The sequence below is a fragment of the Equus przewalskii genome, chromosome 4, assembly GCF_037783145.1.
Source record: "Equus przewalskii isolate Varuska chromosome 4, EquPr2, whole genome shotgun sequence".
Lineage (NCBI taxonomy): Eukaryota > Metazoa > Chordata > Mammalia > Perissodactyla > Equidae > Equus > Equus przewalskii.
In genome coordinates, this window is record NC_091834.1 from 27100408 (window position 1) to 27124443 (window position 24036).

At 37.0% G+C, this 24036-nt stretch overlaps 1 long non-coding RNA gene and 1 pseudogene across 3 annotated transcripts in view; both read right to left on the reverse strand.

The window, feature by feature from the left end:
* The window catches only part of LOC139083002 (uncharacterized), a 135590-nt gene that overhangs the window by 31941 nt on the left and 79613 nt on the right, over nucleotides 1-24036 (reverse strand). For all 3 annotated transcript variants that reach the window (XR_011539442.1, XR_011539441.1, XR_011539443.1), the window contains exons 3-4: nucleotides 19179-19272; nucleotides 11207-11307 (exon numbers count right to left, since the gene is read on the reverse strand). This is a non-coding gene — a long non-coding RNA (uncharacterized lncRNA). The remainder of the gene's footprint in view (nucleotides 1-11206; nucleotides 11308-19178; nucleotides 19273-24036) is intronic.
* LOC103542413 (cytochrome c oxidase subunit 7B2, mitochondrial-like) lies at nucleotides 13876-14116 on the reverse strand (annotated as a pseudogene).

The window sequence follows — 24036 nt, forward strand, 5'->3', positions numbered from 1 at the left end:
GACAAGGGACAGTCCTAACGAAAGCAGAAGAGGCAGTAATTCTGGCAGGAGAGGAGAAAAGCCACCTTTGGGAGCAGGGGAGCTTCTCAGCTGGCCAGGCGGGAGCCACCCTAAGGTAAGAGCCCTCCCTGGAGGAGTGAGGTTCGGAGCAGGGTCAATACTGCTATAACCAACCTTTGGACTCAGCCCCACTGAGAGGGGGGGGGTCTTACTGTCTGGCTTTGCTGGCTATTAACTGCAGCGAGGACACCCCCAGAAAAGCTATCGGCCAAAAGCCAAAAAGATCCGGGTCTTAAAGGGCCCACACAGAAACTCACTCATTGCAGCAATCTAAAATCACCAGAGAGAAGGCTGACAGTCCTTTGGTGAAATGAGACTCACCTGGTGGGCTCTGGGGGAATCTTGGTGAGAGGAGCATCCTCTCCAGAAACTGAGACATTGGTGGGAGCCATTGTTCTGAGCTGGTCCAGGCGTGCTGATATGACACTAGTGGGGACCATTGAGGTGCGTCCCTTGGACTGTTAGCCCAGAGGTCTGCCACACCCACTAGAGCACAGATTTAATCCAGTTCAGCAAGGGCAGGCAACCCGCCCTAGGAACTGGCCCCACCTAACAGCAAGCCCTCAGGCTACTTTTCAGCCTGCATTGACTGAGTGCCTTGATCCTCTACAGGCAGGCAAGGGTGTCTGCCTCTGTGGGGCAGGGCTTGTGTGAGGACCAGGTGAACTGTGGGAGGCATTGGGGCAGAGGTGGGGGCCTCTGCAGTGTGGCGGTGGGGTACGCTCCAGGGGGTTGAGAAGTGTGCATGGACCAGGACTGTGTTGACAATGTATGTGGTCCAGAGGGGGGTGAGGCTTATCAGTGGCAGAAGACTTGTGCTTCACAAATAGCCATAAAAAGGATCAGCCCCACCTTCCAAAGCCTGAAAGAACTGAGTGCCTCCATGCCAAGGGCTAGCCCCACTCAGCTGCACTCCTAAGAGAACTGACATCAGCCTTCTTGGCCACAGGCCTATCACAACTGTACGACCCTGAGCCTAGCAACCAGCTACACTGGGTACCAACCCAATTAAGAGGACAATTGCAATAAGAGTGTGCTAATAGACTTTGTAGCCAACAATGCTGAGGCCCCTCCAAACTGGATTTACAAAAAGCTGGCCAGGGAGGGAAAGATCAGACTCCCTGGGTACCTGCAGTGGGAGCAACCCTGCCACAGCAGAAGAACACAAGTAGCCCACAAAGGGGTCACTCCTGGTTCTTATGGTCTGGTGATGAGAGGGAAGCACACTGCTGGGCCTCATAAGGCATCTCATACATAAGGCCACTTCTCCAAGATCAGGAGACATAGCTGACTCACCTAGTACAAAGAAAATAGCACAGAGAAAGAGGCATAATGAGGAGGCAAAGGAATACTTTCCAAGCAAGGGAACACTACAAAACCCCAGAAAAAGAACTAAGTGAAACAGAAACTAGTGACCTCCTTGACAAAGAATTCAAACAAAATATAATGAGGATGCTCACAGATATGCGGAGAAGAATGGATGAACACAGTGAGCACATCAGCAAAGAGTTGGAAGATATAAAAAAGAACCAATCAGAAATGAAGAATACAGTACTTGAAATGAGAAATTCACTAGAGGGACTCAATAGCAGAGTAGAGGATGCAGAAGAATGGATCAGCGAGCTAGACGAAAGATTATAAGAAATCACCCGAGCAGAACAGAAAAGAGAAAAAAGAATTAGACAGAATGAGAACAGTGTAAGGGAACTCTGTGACAATATCAAGCATGCTAACATTCGGATTATAGGGGTCCCAGAAGGAGAAGAGGGAGACAAAGGGGCAGAAAATTTATTTGTCGAAATAATAGAGGAATATTTTCCTCACCTGAGGAAGGAAACAGACATCCAAGTTCAGGAAGCACAGAGAGCTCCAAAGAAGAGCAGCCCAAAGAGGCCCACACCAAGGCATATAATAATCAAAATGTCTAAAATTAAAGACAAAGAGAGAATCCTAAAAGCAGCAAGAGAAAGGCCACAAGTGACATATAAAGGGAAGCCCATCAGGCTGTCAGCGGACTTCTCAGTCGAGACCCTACAGGCGAGAAGAGACTGGCACGATATATTTGAAGTGATAAAAGGAAAAAAACCTATAACCAAGAATACTCTATCCATCAAGACTGTCATTCAGAATGGAAGGAGAGATAAAGAGATTCCCAGACAAGCAAAAATTAAAGGAGTTTATCACCAAGAAACCAGTCCTACAAGAAATGCTGAAGGGAGTTATTTAAGTGGGAAAGCAATGACCACAAATAGAGATAAAAGAAAAAAATATCAAAACAACAAGAAAAAACAGGCAATAAAGTCACTTGTAAGGTAAAAGTATAGTAAAGGCAGCAGGTCAACTACCTGTGAAGGTAATATGAAGGTTAAAAGACAAAAGTACTAAAATTACCTGTTTCAGTGATAAGTGGGTAATGGATATACACACACTAAACAAAAGACTATATATGATGTGAAAAACATATAATGTGGGAGGAGGGGAGTGAAAAAGTAGAGCTTTTAGAAAGAGGTCAAGCTAAAGAGTCTATCTACTCAATATAGACTGGTATATGCATAGTATATTAAATAGGATCCTTATGGTAACCACAAATCAGAAACCTATAACAAGCAGGAGAAAAAGTAAGACAAAAGAAATCAAACATATTACTAAAGATAGCCATCAAACCACAAGGGAAGAGAGCAAGAGAAAAAGAAAGGAACCCAGAAGAACTACTAAAACACCCAAAAAAAAGAAAAAGTGACAAAATGGCAAGAAATACATATTTATCAACAGCTACTTTAAATGTCAATGGACTAAATGCTTCAATCAAATGCCATAGGGTGGCCAACTGGATAAAAAAAACAAGATCCATGTATATGCTGCATACAAGAGACACACTTCAGACCTACAGACACTCACAAACTGAAAGTGAAAGGATGGAAAAAGATATTCCATGCAAATGGCGAAGAAAAGAAAGTGAGGGTAGCAAAACTTATATCAGACAAAATAGACTTTAAAACAAAAACTGTAATAAGAGACAAAGATGGGCACTACATAATGATAAAGGGAACAATCCAACAAGAAAATATAACACTTGTAAATATCCATGCACCCAACATAGGAGCACCTAAATATATAAAGCAATTATTAACAGACATAAGAGGAGAAATAGACAGTAACACACTCCACTTACACCAATGGATAGATCATCCAAACAGAAGATCAAGAAGAAAACACTCGCCTTAAAGGACACATTAGACCAGATGGACTTAGTAGATATATACAGAACATTCCATCCAAAAACCACAGAATACACATTCTTTTCAAATGCCCATGGAACATTCTCCAGGATTGATCACACATTAGGCCACAAAACAAGTCTCAATAAATTTAAGAAGATCGAAATAATACCATGCATCTTTTCTGACCACAAAGATATGAAACTGGAAATCAACTACAGAAAGAAAACCAGAAAAGCCACAAAAATGTGGAGATTGAACAAAATACTACTGAACAATGATTGGGTCAATGAAGAAATCAAAGAAGAAATAAAAAAATTCCTGGAGACAAATGAAAATGAAAACACTACATGCCAAAATCTGTGGGATACAGCAAAAGTGGTTCTACGAGGGAAGTTTATAGCAATATAGGCCTACCTCAACAAACAAGAAAAATCTCAAATAGACAATCTAAAAGTGCACCTAAAGGTACTGGAAAAAGAACAACAAACAAAGCCCAAAATCAGCAGAAGGAAGGAAATAATAAAAATCAGAGCAGAAATAAATGAAATAGAGATAAAAAAACAATAGAAAAAATTAATGAAACCAAGATCTGTTTCTTTGAAAAGATAAACAAAATTGACAAACCCTTAGCTAGACTCACCAAGAAAAAAAGAGAGAAGGCTCAAATAAATAAAATCAGAAATGAAACAGGAGAGATTACAACAGACACCTCAGAAATACAAAAGATAAGAGACTACTATGAAAAGCTATACGCCAACAAATTGCATAATCTAGAAGAAATGGATAAATTCTTAGAAACATACAACCTTCCAAAACTGGACCAAGAAGATGTAGAAAATTTGAATAGACCGATCACTAGTAAGGAGATTGAAACAGCAATGAAAAACCTCCCAAAAAATAAAAGTCCAGGACCAGATGGCTTCTCTGGTGAATTCTACCAAACATTCAAAGAAGACCTAATACCTATCCTTCGCAAACTCTTCCAAAAAATTGAAGAGGAGGGGAGGCTTCCTAACTCCTTCTACGAAGCAAACATTATCCTGATACCAAAACCAGACAAGGACAACACAAAAAAAAGAAAATTACAGGCCAATATCACTGATGAACATTGATGCAAAAATCCTCAACAAAATACTAGCAAATCGAATACAACAATACATTAAAAAGATCATACATCATGATCAAGTGGGTTTCATTCTGGGGATGCAGGGATGGTTCAACATCTGCAAATCTATCAATGTGATACACCACATTAACAAAACGAAGAATAAAAATCACATGATCATCTCAATAGATGCAGAGAAAGCATTTGACAAGATACAGCATCCATTTATGATAAAAATTCTAAATAAAATGGGAATAGAAGGAAAATACCTCAACATAATAAAGGCCATATATGACAAACCCACAGCAAATATCATTCTCAATGGAGAAAAACTGAAAGCTATGCCTCTAAGAACAGGAACCAGACAAGGATGCCCACTGTCACCACTCTTATTTAACATAGTATTGGAAGTCCTAGCCAGAGCAACCAGGCAAGAAAAATAAATAAAAGGGATCCACATTGGAAAAGAAGAGTGAAACTGTCACTCTTTGGAGACGACATGATTTTATATCTAGAAAGCCCTAAAGAGTCCACTATAGAACTTTTAGAAATAATAAAGAAATACGGTCAAGTTGCGGGATACAAAATCAATGTAGGAAAATCGGTTGCATTTCTATACACCAACAACGAAGTAGTAGAAAGAGAAATTAAGAATACAATCTCATTTACAATTGCACCAAAAAGAATAAAATACCTAGGAATAAACTTAACGAAAGAGGTGAAAGATCTGTACACTGAAAACTATAAGACATTTTTGAAAGAAATCAAAGAAGACACAAAGAAATGGAAAGATATTCCGTTCTCTTGCATTGGAAGAATTAACATTGTTAAAATGTCCATACTTCCTAAAGCAATCTATAGTTTTAATGCAATCCCTATCAAAGTTCCAACAACATTTTTTTACAGAAATAGAACAAAGAATCCTAAAATATATATGGAAAAACAAAAGACCCCGAATAGCCAAAGCAATCCTGAGAAAAAGGAACAAAGCTGGAGGTATCACACTCCCTGATTTCAAATTATACTACAAAGCCATAGTAACCAAAACAGCATGGTACCGGCACAAAAACAGACACACAGATCAATGGAAGAAAATTGAGAGCCCAGAAGTAAACCCACACGTTTATGGACAGCTAATATTCGACAAGGGAGCCAAGAGCATACAATGGAGAAAGGAGAGTCTTTTCAATAAATGGTGTTGGGAAAACTGGACAGCCACATGCAAAAGAATGAAAGTAGACCATTCCCTTACACCATGCACAAAAATCAACTCAAAATGGATTAAAGACTTGAATGTAAGACCTGAAACCATGAGACTTCTAGAAGAAAACATAGGCAGCACGCTCTATGACATTGGTCTGAGCAGCATATTTTCCAGTCCCATGTCTGACCGGGCAAGGGAAACTAAAGAAAAATTAACAAATGCGACTACATCAAACTAAAAAGTTTCTGCGCAGCAAAGGAAACCATCAACAAAACGAAAAGACAACCTAACAATTGGGAGAAGATACTTGCAAACCACATATCAGATATGGGGTTAATATCCAAAATATGCAAAGAATTCATATAGCTCAACGACAAAACAGCCAACAATCCAATTAGAAAATGGGCAAAAGATCTGAACAGAGATTTCTCCAAAGAAGATATACAGATGGCCAACAGGCATATGAAAAGATGCTCAACATCATTAGCTATCAGGGAAATGCAAATCAAAACTACAATGAGGTATCACCTCACTCTGGTCAGAATGGCTATAATTAACAAGACAGGAAACAACAAATGTTGGAGAGGGTGTGGAGAGAAGAGAACCCTTGTTCACTGCTGGTGGCAGGGCAAACTGGTGCAGACACTATGGAAAGCAGTATGGAGTATCCTCAGAAAATTAAGGGTAGATCTACCATATGATCCAGCTATTCCACTGCTGGGTATTTATCCAAAGAACTTGAAAACACAAAGGCATAAAGATACTTGCACCCCTATGTTCATTGTGGCACTATACACAATAGCCAAGACTTGGAAGCAACCCAGGTGCCTATCAAGGGACAAATTGATAAAGAAGATGTGGTATTTATACACGATGGACTACTACTCAGCCATAAGAAATGACGAAATCCAGCCATTTGTGACAACATGGATGGACCTTGAGGGTATTACGCTGAGTGAAATAAGTCAGAGGGAGAAAGTCACATACCATATGATCTGACTCATAAGTAGAAGATAAAAGCGACAAAAAAACCCCACATAGCATTGGAGATTGGACTGGTGGTTACCATTGGGGAAGGGGGGATGGGGGAGGGCAAAAGGGGTGATTAGGGTCACATGTAAGGGGATGCCATATAATTAGTGTTCGGGTGGTGAACATGATGTAATGTATACAGAATTTGAAATATGATGTACATCCAAAAAAATAAAAATTAAAAAAAAAAGACCAGATGGACTTAGTAAATATATATAGAACATCCAAATACCACAGAATACACATTCTTTTCAAATGCACATGGAACATTCTCGAGGATTGATCATATATTAGGGTACAAAACAAGTCTCCATAAATTTAAGCAGATTGAAATAATATCATGCATCTTTTCTGACCACAGTAGTATAAAACTAGAAATCAACTACAGGAAGAAAATCAAAAAAGACACAAATATGTGGAGATTAAACAGAATTGAATTTTGATTCAATGTTACTGAATAACAATTGCGTCAATGAAGAAATCAAGGGAAAAATCAAAAAGTATCTGGAGACAAATGAAAATGAAAATATGAAATGCCAAAATTTATGGAATACAGCAAAAGTGGTTCTAAGAGGGAAGTTTATAGCAACACAGGCCTACCTCAACAAACAAGAAAAATCTCAAACAATCTAACAGTGCACCTAAGGGAACTGGACAAAGAAGAACAAACAAAGCCAAAAATCAGTAGAAGGAAGGAAATAATTAAAATCAGAGCATAAATAAATGAAGCAGGGAGTAAAATACAATAGAAAAAATCAATGAAACCAAGAGCTGGTTCTTTGAAAAGAAAAAAATTGACAAACTTTTAGCTAGACTCACCACGAAAAAAGAGAGAAGGCTCAAATAAATAAAATTAGAAGTGAAAGAGAAATTATAGAGGACACCTCGGAAATACAATAGATTATAAGAGAATACTATGAAAAGCTATACATCAACACATTGTATAATCTAAAAGAAATGAATAAATTCTTAGAATCATATAACCTTCCAAAACTGAACCAAGAAGAAATAGGGAATTTGAATAGGCCAATCACCAGTAAGGAGATCAAATCAGTAATCAAAAACCTCCCCCAAAATAAAAGTCCAGGATCAGATGGCTTCCCGAGTGAATTCTACCAAACATTCAAAGAAGACTAAATATCTATCCTTCTCAAACTCCTCCAGAAAACTGAAGAGGAGGGGGAGATTCCTAACTCATTCTGTGAAGCCAACATTACCCTGATACCAAACCCAGATAAGGACAAGACACGGAAAAGAAAATTACAGGCCAATATCACTGATGAACATTGATGCAAAAATCCTCAACAAAATAGTAGCAAATCAAATACAACAATACATTAAAAAGATCATATACCATGATCAAGTGGGTTTCATTCCAGGGATGCAGGAATGGTTCATCATCTGCAAATCAATCAATGTTATACACCACATTAACAAAATGAAGAATAAAACCCATATGCTCATCTCAATAGATGCAGAGAAAGCATTTGACAAGATACAGCATCAATTTACGCTAAAAACTCTGAATAAAATGGGAATAGAAGGAAAGTACCTCAACATAATAAAGGGCATATATGACAAACCTACAGCCAATATCGTTCTCAATGGAGAAAAACTGAAAGCTATCCCTCTAAGATCAGGAACCAAACAAGGATGCTTTTACTAGTCCTATTTAACATAGTGTTGGAAGTCCTAGCCAGAACACTCAGGCAAGAAAAAGAAATAAAAAGGAATGAGTTTAATCTAAATCCAGAATCAGACAATGGAGAAACCCACCAGAGAGATTTTTTTCACTTCCACCGGAAAACTCAGGAACCTCTCCAAAGTCTCTGTTAAAATGAGCTGTGAAATGTTGGTTTAAGATACAGGGTATAAGGAAATATAAACAAACATTAACTTCTAGTCCTTCCTCTTCCACTAATTGGGTATAATTTTCAAGTTCTTTCTACAACAGATTTTTCGGTAGTGTTTAAGATTCATTTTTCTCTAAGGACTCTTTCAACACAGCATTTAAAAAAATTATTTTACAAATGTCTGTCCCAAGTGTGTAATTATATACTGGAAAATTTTGTATTCAGTTTGAGTCTGAAGAATCAATTTTAAGATAAAATATTAAAAATGAGATTTGATGAATAAATTTTGGATTCCTATCATGTCAGTAGGGTGGTGGTGAAGACTATCACAGAGATCATTGAAGTCCTAAGGTATGACCTTACATATTTTGAATAGATATTGCTAAACAATAGCAGGCCACCAGGACATTGATGACTCCTGCTCTTTCCATTGAATGAGGTTAGAAGAGAAGGGTGATTTGCCTTTGGAAATGTTGGTCTTAAGAAGCATATTCCTAATAGGTATAAAGGGAAGATTGAATGACCAGAGCTTTTTGTAATGTTAATTGAAGTCTAGCATCCTTTGGGGAACTCTGAACCTAATGAACACTAGGAAAATGGGCACTGCTTGGCTAATCAACATTAAGTTGAATGTAGATGAAGGTTGGCACTATTATATTAATTCACACTGAGCTGACACATGCTCAACTCTGCAAATAAATAAAAATTATCCTTAAAGTTTTTTGCTTGTTTTTTTTTTGTTAAGAAATTAGAAAAGTGAATAGAATGAAAAGTAAGCTTTATCCAGTCATATGGTCAATGAAGGTATCTGAAGCACGCAGGTTGAAAAACAACTTGGAATTTGGAAGTTTTAGCTGAAAAGTCAAGAAGTTTCATCAGACCTTTCAATTTAAAGATGCCTAGTTTCTAACAAGGAAATAACATCTGTTTAGAAGCAGGGAGGAAGTAGCATTCATTCTAACTACAGTGAAACCCTACCATAACCCCAGAAGTTTGCCTTAAAGATACGTTGTATAAAATAAACAGTTGCTTTATTTCAAGGTTAGTAAGTGCCCAGGCCTGATGTGCTGCAGCTGACCCCCAAATTCCAGTGGTTTGGCTGCCCAAGCTAAAGCCATCCTTTCCCATCCCTGCTATGGTTTGACACCTTCCATTTGGTGGAAGTTTGGCTCTGGCTTAAAAAGCAAGGAGTTGATTCCGGGTCCTGTGGCTGGATGCAGTGGACTTCCAGGATGAGGATGGCAATTTCAGAAACTTCCTGGTTAGTTGATATGTGTTTCATCTTTCCGTCAACAGAATTTGACCCATGAGAATATTGAAGGTAAGGGGATCCCCCTCACTTCTCTCCCAACATGAAGATTAGGAGGAATACACCAACCAATCCCCAATAACATTATATCCAAATTGGTGATATCATAGTATTTTACTGAATTTATGCCCATCTATAAATTCCTGGTCAAATCTTGATCCTGGAGGTTAATGCTGGAGTCACTTACTCCTGCAGAAGCCCATATACTCTTTCTCTGTTTAATTCTCTAGCTGACCATTCTTCCAGTTTCCACTGTCTCTAATTTGGGATTATTCTAAGGTTCTACTAGGTACACCATCCCTTTTTAAGTTCATTCTCTTTTGCCTGTGAGGGCTGCAAATTCATCACTCTAGCTTTGCCTCATTATTCACTGCTGTCTTTGCTTTGTAACTTCCAGAATCTCTTCACCATTCTTGGCTGTTGGTGGGAGTGTAGTTTTGACTTGGTTTTATTTTTTATTTTTATTTGTATAGCTTTTACATTTTATAGTTTTCCAGTGGTAAATTGAATTTATTTTCATTTTTAAATTTCTTTGGCCTTCTCAAAGAGATTTGGAGAAGGAGAAGTAAACATATTTGCTTAGATAGTCACCTTGATAGGGAGTTTCTGTTCCTCTTTTTTTAATAGGTGAATTTTTCCATCTCCGTTCTATTTAAACTGCCAATCATTCTATTTCTCTCTCTGTTATGGACTGGATGACTGTGTCTCTCCAAAATTCATATGTTGAAGCTCTCACCCCTCACTGTGGTGGTATTTGGAGATGAGGCCTTTGGGAAGTAATTAAGTTTAGATGAGGTCATGAGTGTGGGGCCGTTATGATGGGATTAGTGCCCTTATAAGAAGAGACACCAGAGAGCTTGCTCTCTCTCCCTCTCTCCACTATGGAGGACACAGCATGGAGGCAACTATCTACAAGCCAGGAAGAGAGGTTTTACCAGAACTCCTCAGCCATGCTGGTACCCTGATCTTGAACTTCTCCTCCTCCAGAACTGTGAGAAATAAATGTTTATTGTTTGAGCCTCCTGTTCTATGGTATTTTGTTATAGTAGCCCAAGCTTACTAATATACACTGTATGCTTTCTCAGATTTCTAGAGTGTTGGCCTATGCCATACATTTATTATGCCTCATTTTTTCTTCAAATAATTCTTTTCGGTCTTTGGAAAGGCTCCTCTGACCCCCACTAGTCCTTTAATGAAAAATGTTGCTTGTGATGGTCCTCTTTTGAGCCTAGTCTGTTAAAACACCACAATTCTTATGCAAATATTTATTGTCTTACAAATAGGACTTTTCTGGACAGAACAGTAGCACTTGTGACCATTGCTTTTCTTTCATTCAGTTTTTAAGAAAACTTTAGATCAGTCATAAATATAGAAAGCAAGGATTTCCATTTTAAATCTTGTATATATAGTAAGACAATGTACCTTAGCAATAGTGGTTTGTATCTATTTTCAATTTTCTTTTTATTCCAGTTTTGTTGGGAATCTTTGTCTCATTTCACTCTTCTATATGTCAGTTTTCTTATCTGTAAAATTAGAATGTTGGATTAAATACTTTGTGTTTTGTCCTATGACTTACACTATAACAACTATATTGTTATAACCAATAGCATATTTGCATACTATTTATAAAACACTTTTGTATGCTATCAATTAAATTCCCAATAGCCTTGAAATACAACGATTATAATAAACCATTTTACAAATAAGAGAAATCAGGCTTTAATTTGTCCGAGTGAGAAAAATTGGTAGATAATGGAGCTAAGATTCAAACCCAGAATCTCTGATTCCAAATTTCATGTTCTCTGCTCCATGTCACAGTATTTCCTAATCTGGGAGATCAGTGATGTATCTAATTATTTTTTTCTTTTAGTCTCTCATTTAATGGGTTTTATGTCAGATTATGCTCATTCTAAAGTGACACAAAACCTATTGTATGCCTTATTTCTCTTAAACTTTTTCCAAAAGCCAGTTCTACTTTCACAAAGACCCTCAATAAACATGTGGGAAAGCCCATACATCTCTGCTTCCCACAGTACCTCTCTTTTGAAAGTGGGAAGTTTCTGTATTATGGAAAGTTGTCAAGATCTCTACTAAGGAGAGAAAACAGGGATTCTAAGAAAAGGAAACCAGTACAATGGTATGATTGCTAGATTAGTTTTCTAACTCCAGAAAAGCCCAAGACTTAGGAGATATATCAAGAGAGGTGGTTTGGGGACTAGAAGGAGTGAAGGCTTTGATGCCAGATGAAACTAGGATCATGTCTTATCCTCCTCTGACAAGCTGAATAACCTTGCTAAACTCTGCTGACCGATTAGAGTCAAGGTTTTCTTTCTCTCTTTTTAAAAAAATTTATTTATTTTGAGGAAGACTGGCCCTGAGCTAACATCCGTGCCCATCTTCCTCTACTTTATATGTGGGATGCCTGCCACAGCATGGCTTGCCAATTGGTGCCGTGTCCGCACCCAGGATCAAAACGGGCAAAGCCTGGGCCACTGCAGTGGAACATGCGCACTTAACCGCTGCGCCACCAGGCCAGCCCCTAGAGTCAAGGTTTTCTTGTCTGCAAAATACCTACAACATGTGGCTTTGGGGAGGCTAAAATGCCACAAATGTATAAGAAGTATCTAATTCAGTGTTAAGAGCATTGATAGCATTTGATAACATTATGTCTGATTATCTATACCAGATAGTTCAACTGAAACTCATTAGTTAAATCTCTGCATCCATTTACAATTCTGTACTATGATTTTTTTAAATGTTAATAGTACTGACACAGTAACATAAATGTCCAACTGTATACTTTGACTTGAGAAATCCATACTTGTATTGAACAAAATTCATCCATTCAGCAAATATTTGCAGAGCATCTACTAGTGCTCAGTGCTGGGGAACAAGACAAGTATTTGTTGGTTCTCATGGAGTTTATATTATTGACACTTCCACTTAATTGTCTACATAAAGTGTAAACGCACTTTTTAGAAAATCTTGCTGTTGATAAGTCAAAATTTACTTTTACTTGGTATAAATTTCCCTTGACAACTCTAGCTCCCACAAATACAACAAAGCAATAGATATGTTTGGCAGAGCAACTCTTTATGTCCTGTCTTCTGTGTTGCCAGGGTGATGGTAGCAATATTGAAAACACTGGAGGTGGTTGTTATTGTCAAGGATCCTGAATATCATTTCCAAATGGAAGAACTGTAAAAAGCAAAATGTAGGCTGGGCTGTGGGCAGTAGACTGGCCATGGCTATACACAAACTGGATGAATGGATTATTGGTTATTAATCAAATGCAGGTGCTAGTCTTAGAAATGTAATGCTCATAGGCAATATTTCCTTCATATGTAACAATTTATGAAATTTTAGTGATTACATCAGATATTTGGATGTTTTTTGAGAAGCTAAAACCATATCATTGCATGGTTTCAAAATTGGGTTTTTTTCCCACTTTTCACTTCCTCTCTTTCTTTCAGGGGAAAACAATTCAAAAGGTATATTGAACTTTTTTGGGTCACTTCTCTAAATCAGAATTGAAATGTTGCCACAGTACAAGTTCAGCTTGTAAAGGATTTTTTAAACATATTGATTATATACTTTAAAGAGAATAAATGATTATCTACCAACCCTGAAAAGAAAAAGTCATCTATTAGGTCAGCTGAATTTTCTTTTACATGAAAGCACCACAGTCATGTAGACACATGAACCAGGAGGCAAGTCATTGGTGACTTTTTCATCCTTACCAACTTCATTCAATCAATCTCTTATCTCCAAGCCAACTAGTACATTGGCACTGAATTAATTAAAAACACACGAAAAAGCTCCTTGTGAGGAAAGCTGTGAATTGAACCTGTCAACCTCCATCTCTCCCTCTTGACAGTGTAGTGTGGAGAGGGACAGACAGAGACGAGAGACAAGACACTGAGATTAAAGAGATAGAGACTGAGACTACATTTATTAGATTTCTTTGCTGCTGGGGTTGTTTTTCAAGTTTCAGATGTATTTTATTTCTCTAGTTATGCTATAATGAGCAACAGAGGGCTTAGATGACAAGTGGGTTTTGAAACAATTCTGTATTACAGCAACTGTAGTGGTTACTGATCTGTCCACTCCTTTGAGGTGACTCTACCAACAAAGGACAAGTTCCATTCTATTCCAATCTGTGTGATGGCAAGCATCCATACAATGACATGGCAAGTGGTTCTGCTGGCTAGCACTGTCATATTTGTCATGAAAATCCGGTGAGTATTTTATGTGGCTCTGTCTTGCCATAATTTGCTGAATGCTTCAGTTCTTGAGACTACTTAGAGCATTTCTGGCCAAGGGAAGCGTCATGAAGGTGTAATAGAATTGCAGTTGATTGCAGCTGCTGGTCTACTTCATTGCAAGGAGAACCGTAGGAACTCTGAAACTCAAATGCTCTTGTCAGAAAGTTCAAGATTCGGCATCTATTACCAGTTTACTATAAAATATACATTTCAGGAAAAGTCAAACGGAAGAGATGCTTAGGACAGGGTGTAGGGGTTGAGGAGAGAACTTTTATGCCCTCTCTGGGTACAGCAGCCTCCCAGCATCTTATTGTGTTCATCAACCTGGAAACTCCACTGCTGGGTTTCTTGATACAAATTAGGTTTTGCCAATCATATGCAATGTTGTGATATTTGAAAGGCAGGAGGAGTAATATGGAGACATTTCGTATATTTAAACTGTTTTGTTTGTTTCTGTTGATAATCAAAGCCATATTGATGTGAAGTCTTTCTGCACCAGTTTTAAAACTTTCCTGCAGAGTTTTAGTGTCTATTTTCTAGCTTCGTGGATTTTGAGAAGCACTGTTCAGCCAGCTCTGAAGGCCCAGTCTGGACCTCACTTCTCCAACTGTTCCAGCAATTTTTAAGTTATATAATCCTCTATTAAGTCATGTTCTGCTCAAAATACCTAAAGAAGTTTTTGTTTTCTCCACTAAACCTTTTCTGATATACATCTCATGTCCTTCTCTGTTTGAAAACTTCAATACCTAACCCCTCTTTATGGGACAATATCCAAATAATTAGCATCAGATTAAAGGGGGTATATAATGACACAACATCATTCACCTCCATTAGTTTAGGTTAGTGAAAATTAATTGAACTATACTAAAAATATATAGTTAGTATATATTCACCACGAATTAACAAGAAAATATCACCAACATCATTTTGCTAGCAAGAATGAACAAATTTTGCTAGCATAGTGAACAAATTATGTTACAGACTTGACTTGTAGAAAAATGGTCTTGCCACACATTTATAGATTCTTTTCCCATTATTTGAAAATGTAGAAGAGGCAGGATTTTAAACAGGTCCTGAATTCAACTCTAAGTATACCTCTGGAAGAGTATTGGGTTATCAGCAAACACCTCAACACTTCATGCAAAATTTGTGTTTATTCGTGCACATGTATTTTTTCTGGAGGAAAGTGTCCATAGCTTTTACCAAGTTTCCAGAATGGTTCCCCCAAAAGATTAAGAAACACTAGTGCAACATAGTGATATAATTATTTACACTAAGTAGATCTAAGAGAATATATTCTATTTATAATTACCAAAAAAGCATTCATCATTCACTATTAAATAAGGAAACTATAGTTTTACAGACAGACCAGAGAAGCCATTAAAATAAGCATTGATTAATACCTCTCTGCGCTGGAAGAAGTCAAGATGGGCCTCAGGCAGATTGATCCCATGGAACTGATTTCCTGGCAGCAAACTTTTCTTTGTATCAGCAGCTCATTTTATCTGCTTTGGTATATCTTTTTTTAAATTTGAGGTGATTACAAGTGAGATAAAGTTCTGAGATCTAATATTTTAAATGTTTTGATAATAAAAATTCATAACTAATTCTCCCTTCCCGCATCCAACTTTCTGCAGGCACAATTATTTGAGTCTTACTGGTTATAGCGGAGATATTACAGTAGAATAATATGATGGATAGCCACGTTCATTGCACAAAACTGGTACTTCTTCCTTAGGCAGTGTTAGAAGGTCAGCTTATAATCATATTGTTGGTTTACGAGATTATTCTGCCTACTAATTTGTATGAGTATAGAAAAATGAATTTGTGTGATTTAGAATCAAAAGCAAAAAAAAGTAAAAGTAATATATGCATATACATATATATACACATATAGGAGATAAGAAGTTTTTGAACAATATAATACATACATGTATAGTTAATGTCATATTTGGCAGACAGCACACTTATTCCAAGAACTCTTTTATTCGATAAAATTTCAGAAAAATAGATCAACTTGGACAATACGCTTGACCAAATATAATATACTTGCATTTTTCCTATCTCTGAATAATTTGCCCAGCATTTGTTTGTATTATATTATGCCAAAAATATCTCTACACAATTATTGCACCTTGAAGTGAAACTTCCTCTGAAAGTCCTAATATTAGATTTTCTAACAGACTGAGAGACTACCCAGAGGGAACATATCTGTAAGAAAATTAATTGACTTTAAAAACAAAATAAAATAAACACCACACCCAAAGGGAAGGAGAAGGAGAAATGGGGGAAACAAAGGGCGTGGCCTTTGAGGCAGAGTCTGAGGATTCCGAAGAGTCTCTGATTCTGTCCTTTCATCTTCTTAACATATGGCTGGTCTACATTTCTCCAGGTCTCTTGTAGTTGACTGTCATCCTCTGATTGATTTGTCTTGAATGCAATGGTCTGAAACTACTATGTGTCACCTTCTGGGCCTAAGTTTTCAGACTTCTACATTCTCCTTCTGCTTCCACTCAGAGCTGACCATGAAGATGACATCAATGCCATAGAGAAGAGGCTTTTAACCCTTAACCTGAGGGCTACCACTGGAGGGAATTCAATGTGTCCATGAAACTTGGATGGTGAAAAATTTTATCTTCACCTTTATTAATTTAGGATTTTCTTCTGTTGAAAATGTAGACAATAAACCACAGTTATTACTTTTTTTTTTATTAATAGTAACTGTGGCACTGGCAAAAATAGAAATCACAGATGTTTTCAAATCATATTACAACCATTGCAGATATCTTAAAATCTTGCCTATGTTCATAATTGTTTCAAACTTATGGTATTTATACCCATAATGTAGACTTTTTAAATCATATAAATTAAAGTTTAAAGAAGTATACAGTTATATATTCTGATCATGGTATTTCAATGTAATTTGTTTTCTTTTTAATCCAATGCATTTAATTTTATGCATTTAGTAAACATTATGCTGAGAAAGTGTCCATAGACTTCACGAAATTACCAAAGAGGTCCATGGCACAAAAGAAGTTTAAGACCCCTGCCTGCCCTGGAGGATGGAGAAGCAAGAACTTGGAAGGAACCTGAGTCCTTGAATGACCACAGGGAAAAGAGCTTCCTGACAGCCTAGAAGATGCAACTCAAATTTTTCCATGAGAGAAAGAAGTATCTTTATTATTTAAGCCAATCTACTTTTGGGTCCTTTTTGCAGCAGCGCTCTATGCATATCCTAACTGATATATCCTTGTATCATCAACTTCTGTTTACTTATTAGAGAAAAGAAACACTATTTACAACTCTTTTATGAGAATTAAAAGAAAAAGAAAAACTTTTTAAGAATTAAAATAAGAATTCTTTCTTTATATAGAATTAAAGAGTGCTTAGTACTTTAATATAATAAAATACCTATGTAAACATTCAATTGTTAGCTATGAAAACTAAACAAAGCAATTAATTACTTGAGTATGTTATGCTAAGAAATACAAAATACCATAGATACTTTGAATATAATTATTAAAAGTTACCATCAAGGCAAAGATCAACAAACATGTACACCTCCTAAGATTTCTCATCAGTAGTCACTGTAAACCTGCATCATCAAAATTTCAAGTGCCCCCCTCTCTGATCAAAGAATTCTTCAAATCCAGTAAGACATACACTCTGCTAATTCTATAAAAAATTTCACTATTCCATGTTTCCTTCATGTATGCATTCCCCTTCCTACCAAGGATACATTCCACAGTCACACTTTCTAATTATTTTCTTAGGTATACCCCAAATCTCTTCCATCTTTTGTTGTGTTCTCTGCCTTTACCCAAGCATCAGTTTGGGCAGGAGAAAAACATATTCCCATAATCACCATTCTCATTTAAACTTATGACCACAATTTTAAGTGGGCCCTTGGAGCTGTGTAACAATAATACTACACATCACTCGTCTATTCAGTCTTCCACTTTCCTAGAAAAATATTTCCTGCTTTCTCTTCCTCCTTCAAACTTCTAATTAATTCTCCCATTTTCATTCTCAGTTAATATCTGTGATTCCTTGGTCATGGAGAAAATTGAAACAGAGAAAAGATCTTTTTTCCTGTTCCCACTACCGCATCTACACATCTGCCATCGTCAAGTGTCCTGTACTTGGCCTCCACTCCTGAACTGTGGATGATCTGTGTCCCTTTGTAAAGCCATCTTCTCCACGAGTGCCCTAGATCCCATTTCCTCTCCCCTCTTAAGGATGTGGTTCATGCAATCACCCTCTGTACTCGATCATTCTCATTGGCATATATAATATACTGTGATTTATCACATCATTTAAAAAAAAATCTCTGGACTGCACATTCCTCTGTAGCACCCATCTTATTTCCTTTTAGTTTTTATGGTAAAACTTGTCTAGCTGTCTATCTTTTCTGTTTCCAGTTCTCTATTTTTTCCCTTGGGCCCATTGAAATCAGCTTTAGCCCAAACCCCACTCCTACCAGGAAACTTTTCTTATTGAAGTCATTGGTGACTTCCATATTGGTAAATCCAATAGTCAGTTCCTCATCCACATGTTACTGTGCCTATGAGCAGCATTTGCCACAGTTAATGATCCTCTCCTTGTTTGAAACATTTCCTGCGTTTACAGGACAAAATTCACTCCTGGTCCTTCCCTACTCTCCGTTACCAACCACACTCCCTTACTCTCTCCTGCTGGTTTTTTTTCTCCTGACCTCATAATATTGGAAAATTCCAGGGCTCAGGCATTGACCATGTTTTACTTTTTAATCTCTTCTCACTCCTTTAATGATCTTAAGTACTATATATTTAACTGACATTTATTTCTTTAGCCCACACTTCTCTGAATCCCAGGGTTATATATAAATTTCAAACTGAACAATAAAGTGAGCTCATGATCTTTCTCTCCAAACATGCTCCACCTGCAGTTTTCCCCTTCTTAGAGTGGAGGAACGGCAACTCTATTGTTCAGTTCTTCAGGACAAAAACATTGGAGTCCCCCTTCGCTCCTCTTTTTCTCTAACACTCCACATGAGCTCTGTAAGTAAATCTTGTATGTCCTAGCTTCAAAATCCAAAAACTTCACCACCTTCCTGCTAAAACATGGTCCACAGCACCATAATCACTTACCTGGGTTATTGTCACAGCCTTCTGACTGGTCTCCCTGCTTCTACCTTGCCCAACTTCAGTTTATTCTCCACCAGATTCCCCATTCCACGTTATCCTGTTACAATGTAAGTCAGTGGAATACAATTAGAACACAATTTGTTGGGCTCATTTAGAATAAAAGCAAGATCTCTTATCAAAATCTGTAAGTCTTATATGATCTACCCTCCTCTGATTTTGTTTCCTACTCTGTTGTCCCTGATGATATTTCTCCATTCATCGACACTGACCTTGCTATTTCTCATACACAGTAAGTGTGTTCCAGCCTCAGAGCCTATAGGTCTGTTTCTTCTTCGTGGATGCTCTTCCCCCAGGATTCCTTTAACATTCCCCTTCACCAGTTTCAAGTCACTGCTCCAATGTCACCTTCTCAGGGATGCCTTTCCTAATCATCCTATTTAAAATTCACTCTCCCTTTACCTTGGCACTTCCTTTGCCCTTCCCTGCTTCAATTTTCTTCATAATTCTTATCACCCTCTAACATACTATGTTTATGTCATTTTGTTTATTGGCTTTCTCCTCCCATGACAAGGTGAGCTCCATGAAGGTAGAGATTTTTGTCTGCTATGTTGTCTTGCCTAAAAACATTCCTGACATGTAGTGGGTATTCAGCAAGTTTTAACTCTCACTCTTATAATTTTTGTTATTACTTGTGAATACATTCTCGACTATGCTAAGTGGAGAAGAGTGAAAACACTTTTAAAGTCTATGTGAATCAGAAAGCTAATGGAAACATTTGATAGCATTAATAGCACTTATTTTCTAAAGCGTCCCTGATTTCTCCAGAGAATGTTAAATCTTCCTCATTAAAAGAAATACTTGCAAGTTAATTTTAATTCAAAAACAGTTAAGAGTTTGTTAAGCTCTTCAAAGAAAATATTAAATGGGGCTTCATATATCTACTGTACAAGATGGAATATACATCCATGTAAACCATAGGCTGAACATATATCCAGTACTTTTTGAAATTTTTATATTAGGAAATATATATACAGAAGAATTTTTATAATGTTTATAATAGTTTAAAAAATAAACAAATGCCCACTTGCCCACCACAAAGCTTAAGAAATAGAATATTTTGCCTGGCCTGGTGGCATAGTGGTTGGGTTCACATGCTCCACTTTGGTGGCCTGGGGCTCATGGGTTTGGAGCCTGGATGCAGACCTAGCACCGCTTGTCAGGCCATGCTGTGGGGGCATCCCACATAGAGTGGAGGAAGATTGGCACAGATGTCAGCTTGGTGACAATCTTCCTCACCAAAAAGAGGAGGATTGGCAGTGGATGTTAGTTCAGGGCCAATCTTCCTCATCAAAAAAAAAAAATTAGAACATTTCAATGTTTGAAGTCCCCATGTGCCCCTCCCTTAATACTTCCCTTCCCTATCTCTAAGAAGTAAATATCAGAAGTTGTATTAATCATTTTTTGCTATATAGTTTTGCTACATATGTATATATCCATAAACAATACGTTGTTACCTTTTGCTTGATTTTGAAGGCTATATTAACGTAATCATACTATAGGTTCTCTTCTGTAACTTTCTTTGTACACTCAATATTATGCTTCTGAGATGAACCCATGTAGATTTGTTTTTCTCTAATTCATTTAAAATGATGATCTTATTAACATTCTTGCTCATGACTTTAGGACCATATATTTGAACATTTTATTAGGCATCATAATTTTCTTTTCAAAGAAGCTATACGACTCTCTATTCCTGTCAGTGCAGTATGATGGTATCCATTGTTCCACATCCTTCCTCTTATTTGAAATTTTCACAGTAGTTTCTACTTTTTGTCAGTCTGATGAATGTGAAATGATGTTGCGAATTTAACTCGCATTTTCCTGATTACTAATAAAGTGGATACTCAGTGAAATTAAAAAGTTGTTAAATATAACTTAGGTGCATTTTTGAATCTTAAGAAAATTTTGAAATTTTTAATCTTGCTTAGGAAATTCTTTCTTACTACGGTTTCTTAAAGATATTTCCTTATATTTTTGTCTTAAATGCATTGTATTTTATATTTAAGTCCTTATCCATTTGAAATTATTTCTGAGTACATGTGAGGTAGATCCAATTTCTATTTTAGGACCATTTATTAAATAATGCAGGCTTTCCTTACTCATATGGTTTCTACATGTCTTTGAGTATATTATGGGTTCTATATTCTGTTCCTTTGTATATCAGTCACCAATAGAATACCACCATATTAGTATAGCTTTAAAATAGTCTTAATATCTGACAGAGCATGTTTCTCTAGCATATATATATATATATATATTTTCAGTAACGAGTTGTTTTTGGCCCATTTGATCATCTAAAATATATTTTAGAATAAATTTGTTGATTTTAAGATGACTTCATTTAAAATTGTAGCTTGTCACAATCTCTTCTCCACTAGTTCTAATCATTTAGTTGCCTCTACTTTTTGTTCATAGTCAAGTATTATCTTTTAACATATTATACGGTTTACTTATTCATATGCCTCCTGTTATTTTATCTCCCTCTCACCCACCTATCTCCTACCCAGCTAGATGATAAATTCAAAATTGGCAGGGTTATTTCTGAATTTGCTCATTTGTACATCTCAAGCACCTAAAACGTAGATGCTTGAATAAAGATAGGTACTCAGTAAATATTCCCTAAGTTGGGGCCAGCCCCGTGGCTGAGTGGTTAAGTTTGTGTGCTCTGCTTCAGTGGCCAGGGGCTCACTGGTTCAGATCCTGGGCACAGACCTACACATCACTCATCAAGCCATGCTGTGTCAGCATCCCACATACAACAACTAGAATGACTTACAACTAGGTTATATAACTATGCACTGGGGCTTTAGGGAGGAAAAAAAAAGGAAGATTGACAACAGATGTCAGCTCAGGGCCAATCTTCTCAGCAAAAATTTTATAAAAAAAGCTTAAAATTCTACCAATTCAACCCAACAATAAAAAAATATATATTTGCCAGGTCAATAAATTTAACCTGAATTTATGTCTCAACTGGGGAAAGCTGAAATCTTTATAATATTAAATTTTTTGATCAATGAATATGGTGCCTCTCTCCATCTATATAGACCTTCTCTAAAATATTTCAATAAAGTTTTATAAGTTTTCTACATAAAGTTTTCACACATCTTTGTTAGATTTATTCTTGTGTACCTTATACATTTGTTGTCACAGACACTGTTACTATGTACTTGAAACTACTTTTTGTCTATTTTTTTTTTCTTAAAGATTGGCACCTAGGCTAACAACTGTTGCCAATCTTCCTTTTTTTTCTTTTTTTAAGGATTGGCACCTGGGCTAACAACTGTTGCCAATCTTTTTTTTTTTTCCTGCTTTTATCTCCCCAAAGCCCCCTGTACACAGTTGTATATCTTAGTTGCAGGTCATTCTAGTTGTGGGATGTGGAACACTGCCTCAACGTGGCCTGACGAGGGGTGCCATGTCTGCGCCCAGGATCCAAACCCTGGGCTGCTGCAGCAGGGTGCGCGAACTTAACCACTCAGCCACGAGCCAGCCCCATATTTTTTCTATTAAAAATGTTAATATAATTCTATTTCATATTAATAGTTTGTAATATTTATAATAATATAAAGTTGATTACAACATCTGTGTAAAATATTTTGTCAGGTTTATTGAGGTATAATTTACATATTGCAAAATTCGCCCCTTTTAAGTGCATAGTTCAATGAGCTTTTTTTTTCTTAGGAAGATTAGCCCTGAGCTAACATCTGCTGTCAATCCTCCTCTTTTTGCTGAGGGAGACTGGCCCTGAGCTAACATCCATGTCCACCTTCCTCTACTTTATATGTGGGAACAGTGTGGCTTGACAAGCAGTGTGTACGTCTGCACCTGGGATCCGAACCGGCGAACCCCAGGCCGCTGAAGCAGAACGTGCAAACTTAATCGCTACATCACTGGGCTGGCCCTATAGTTCAGTGAGTTTTGATAAATGTATATAGTAGCCACCAATGCAATCAAGATATTGAAAATTTCCCATAACTCCAAAAAGTTCTTTGAGCCTCTTTGCAGTTAATTCCATTCCCCAACACCCAGGCTCTAGCAAACTCTAATTCATTTTCTGTTATTATAGTTTTGCCTTTTCTAGAATGTCATATAAATAGAATCATACAGTATGTGGCCTTTGTGTCTAGTTTCTTTCTTCAGTGTAATGCATTAGAAATTCATGCATATTGTTGCACATTTCAGTAGTCTTTTCCTTTTTATTACTGACAGTATCAATTGTATGGATGTAATGCAATTTGTTAATCCACTCACCTATGGATGGACATCTGAGTTGTGTCTAGATTTTGGCCATTATGAATAAAGTTACTATGAACATTCACCTAATGGATTTTGTGTGGACAGAAGTTTTCATTCCTCTTGGGTAAATCCCTAGTGTGAAATTGCTAGAGCACATAAGAAATTGCTTAATTTTATAAGAAATTCTAAAACTGTTTTCCAAAGTGTTTGTACCATTTTTTTTCATTCTCACCAACAGAGTAAAAGAATTCCGGTTGCTCTATATTTTCACCAGCACTTGGTATTAAGACTCTTATTTTTATCCATTCTAGTGGGTTTGTATTATTTTCTCATTGTGATTTTAATTTACATTTCCTTAATGACTAATGATGTTAAGCATCTGTTCATGTTCTAATTTGTCATTCATATCTCTTCTCTTGTAAAAGATCTCTTTAAATATCTTGCCAATTCTTAAATTGAGTTTTTGTTTCTTATTATTGAATTATTTATATACTCCACAGACAAGTCCTCATTTCCCCAGCTCCACAGTAGCCTTGAAAATCATCAGCCTTGCAACCACAGGAGC